The sequence below is a fragment of the Alligator mississippiensis genome, chromosome 7 (assembly GCF_030867095.1).
Source record: "Alligator mississippiensis isolate rAllMis1 chromosome 7, rAllMis1, whole genome shotgun sequence".
Taxonomy (NCBI): Eukaryota; Metazoa; Chordata; order Crocodylia; family Alligatoridae; genus Alligator; species Alligator mississippiensis.
This window is the reverse complement of record NC_081830.1, coordinates 17667874-17671692: the sequence shown is the minus strand read 5'-3', so window position 1 is coordinate 17671692 and position 3819 is coordinate 17667874.

The following is a 3819-nucleotide window of genomic DNA, read 5'->3' as shown; positions in this document are numbered from 1 at the left end:
ACCCCCAAGCTCCTTTTGGCACTCTACATGGATGCACAGACCCTTTGGCATGGTCCACGTGGCATCAGAGGGAGGGCTGCGGGACATTTCCCCTGGCATGTCGTCTCGAAGGCGTCTTGATGCGTTTCGAGCCCGAAACGGCGAAATCAAAATGAAACGGAAGCCTTCACCACGGCTTTGAAATGAAACGAGGGAACTTGAAACGGTTCCAGTTTCCAAGCCAGGCTTACTGGCTTCAGCGCCGGTCCCAGCAGGCAGCACCCGCTGCCCACCATCCGGTAGGCAGACTGGGGCTTGCCCGCACCCCGGGGAGGGCTGCAGGGGCTGTGCCGGAGTCCCCAATCCGCATGTGGGATGATAGGAGCCGGTGCCTGCTGATCTGCCTGCCTGCTGCATTTTACATTTCCCCATAATAACCTACGGGCGAAACACCGAAACAGCGTCGAAACAGCAAAACAGTTTGGACAAAACAAAAGGGGACAGCGCTTTCAAAACAAAACGAAACACTGTTTCGTCGAATCGGAATGGTGCTGTTTCACACCATCCTAATCAGAGGGCTTGTGCACGTGTGAGAAGCCGGACCGCTTTGTCCTGCAGCTGCATGTTGAGCACGCGAGGACCCAGGCCTTCGACACAGATGCCACTTGGAAAAATCTCCCTGCAGTATTGCACCCAGCTGCCACCTTACCTCTCTTCCTGCCCATCTGCTGCGACCTCTACAGCGCGCCAGCAACTGGTTCGGGTGGGCAGCTGGTGGCTGGCTTACCATCATCATGCTTGTGCGAGAGTGCCTTCGCCCTCCCTCTTCCTGACTGGCCCCTGCCCCTGGGTTTGGAAGGAAACCCTGGGGTATTAGGGGACCCCCAGCGCCACCCACACCAATGATGGTTATGGTGCTGAGAAGCCAGCCTCCAGCCGACGTGTCGCTAACGGTGTGCTAGCACCCACCGTGCTTGGCTGGCCAGCAGGATTTGGGCCATCGGCCCAGACCCGAGAAGCTGCAGGAGGCTAGGGGGAGGTCGACACAGCGTCCTGGGAAGCGTCCGGGGAAGCTGCAGATCCCAGAGGCCTGCAGGGCTTCTGGAGAGGAGAGACCCCCTGCGGAGGGACCAGTGCAAACCGAGGCAGTGGGGCAGGCGCCAAATGTCGAGCCTCTACCTCTGCCCTCCCCGCTCACCTGTTGCAGCGGAGGCCGTTAGCTTGGCCGCGCTGAACCGCCCCGCTCGGCAGCGCGGAAAATCCCCCTCCTGTCATTTAACAAGGAAGTCATTAATTTATCGCCATTTCCATCCAGTTAGGAGCCTCAGCCTGAAGTCTGAAAAAGGCCACCAGGGCTCGGCGAGAAGATAATTGCTGCCTCCATGCTCGCCTCAGGTGCCCCGCTCCTTCTTCCTGGCACCTGCTCAGGGCCTTTCCACCCTCTGGAAACTCTGGCCACGTCCCTCCTGCCAGCGCCGGGGTTTCAGACAAGGCAGCACCCGACTCCAATCCAGGGAAACACCTGAGCTGCAAGTCAGCATAGGCATCACAAGTGGCTCCCGCGGCTCGGGGCCTTGTGCATTAGGGCGAGCGGCAGAGCCACCAAGGATCATGCTAATTGCACCTGCCTGCAGTCCCAGGGGATGCCTGACCATGGCGCACCCTCCCCAGCTGCCAGCGCTCTGGGAGGAAACCATCCCCTGGAACTGGCGCCAAGAGAGCCTTCACCGAAGCGAGCCCTGCCTGGTGACGGCAGCACGGCGGGCAATGATATTTTCCACTGACTGCTTCTCTGAAGAAGGGAGATTTGCTTGCATCGTTAGGCAAACAACCATCCGTGCTGGCAACTCCAGAGACAAGCGAATCGGTTCGTGCGACACTGATGGCAGGAACGGGCTGTTAATGAACATGGCTGGGTCTGGACTTCAAGCACTGCAAACAGCAACGTTTGACAGTAGGAACCGACCGTCCCCGCCGCGCAATCTGCAGGGGCAGATCCACGAGTCAGAAGCGCCGCTCCGCAGGCTCACAACCGGCCTTGCGTGGAGGGGGCATCTGTCACTCCCATTGCCAGGCTTTCCAAGGCACTGGGCCAGCAGTGGCCTCTAGCTGCCCCCTCTCGGCCTCCCGCTCAGGCTCCTGATGAAGAAAAAGATAGAAACAGAGAAAACCAGGGTTGGAAGGGACTTCTAGTCCAGCCCCAAGCAGGACCAGCCCCAACCGCATCATCCCAGCCCACGGGGCGAGGACCGGGCAAAGCATGCGCTCGAGGTCCGAATGAAGCGTCACGTGTCTTGGTGTCACGGTCCTTGTGGAACAACGTTTCCCGACTGCCTGCCTCCTTCCCGGCGCGGCTTTGGGAAGGGCGTCTTCCTGCTTCCTCCAGGGGATCAAATCGACAATCCAGCAGCACCTGAGGCTGTGTCGAGACTACCAGTCGATGAGCGCAGTTTGGAAGTTTTTCCTTTCCACTGGAGCACCGCGCGCATGTGGTGCTCTGACTCGCTCTCTGCCGTCTTTTGAGGAGGCACTCATTTTCCGACGTGTTTGCCGGGTTTTCAGGTGCCACTTAGATTTCTTTTGAGTGGATCCTCTGTATTAATCCTTTGGCAACTATGATACCCCTCTGCTGAGCGTGGAAGACACAATATAACTAATCGAGTGGTTGCTGCGCTCCCATTTATTTCCAGCAGTGGAACATCTTAACTGGGGGAAGACCTGTTCTTTTACGAACCGCGGCAGGAAGCAGGCACCTGGTCACTTCTGTATGGGATGATGGGTGGGCAGCCATTCAAGAAGCCCATCAAGGAAGAGGGGGTGGAGGGGTCACAAAGACTAGTCGCGCACAGCGCAGCTATCCGATGGCAACGTGAGGACGGTGACATGCGCCTGCATGTTGTCATTACAACCCGTGGATCTTGCAGGGAATCCAAAGTGGCAAGGGACAGGGGCCCTCGTGGCAAGAGGGATGCACGTGAGCAGATGTATTTAGGATGCCACTGCACGTCACGCGGGACAATGAGTTGCATGCAGCAGAAAGCACGGCGCGACCCGGAAATCTGCTGTCGTGACCACTGCCGTTCATCTCTTGTGGAGTCGCAAACGCTTTTAATGTGCGCCGCACATGCTGGGCCAGCAAAGGGGACAGGTAGCAACGGACCCTTTACTTGCACTGAGCACGTGACCTGCAGGTCCTCGGGACGCTGTAACATGCAAGCGCCCCCGTGGCCTGTCCCGGCTGCCTCCTCTTATGGGGCCCTGTCAGCCTGCCATGCTCCCGCCCGCTTCAATGCAGCGAGTCTTTCACGCCAGCCAGGGGAGCAGGTTCTGTTGTCTGTACTTATTATTTGGCTTTGATTAGGCTCGCTTCCTTTCCCAGCTTTATCACCGAATCACTCCCACTGGTGGAAGAGCTTCCCGCCAAGGTCAGGCATTAGCGCTTGACTCTCCCGACTGGCACCGAGGAGAAGCCAAGCGCCCTCCCCGTCTGCCCTGCTGCAGCACGGCCGTCTGCCAGGCTCAGCAGTCAGCGGCTGCTTCCCTTTCCCTTTTTGTGTGTGCTGCTGTCATTTCCAGACTGCAGCATGCATGGATCTTGGTCAAGTCCATTTAAAGGACATCCACCACAGCAGGGAACTTGCATTTTTCTCCCCTCCTCGACATACCAGTAATCCCTGCTCTGAGATAAGGAAAGGAAGACAGACAGCTGCAGGTTAGGAAGGAAAGGGCTAACTGGGTATCTGCTGGTAGGGAACAGCCATCTCTCTACAGTGCTAGGTGGGCACACAGTCTCAAACGTGTTATTTTACAGAGGGGATTCACCCTCAAAGCTCAGCAAAG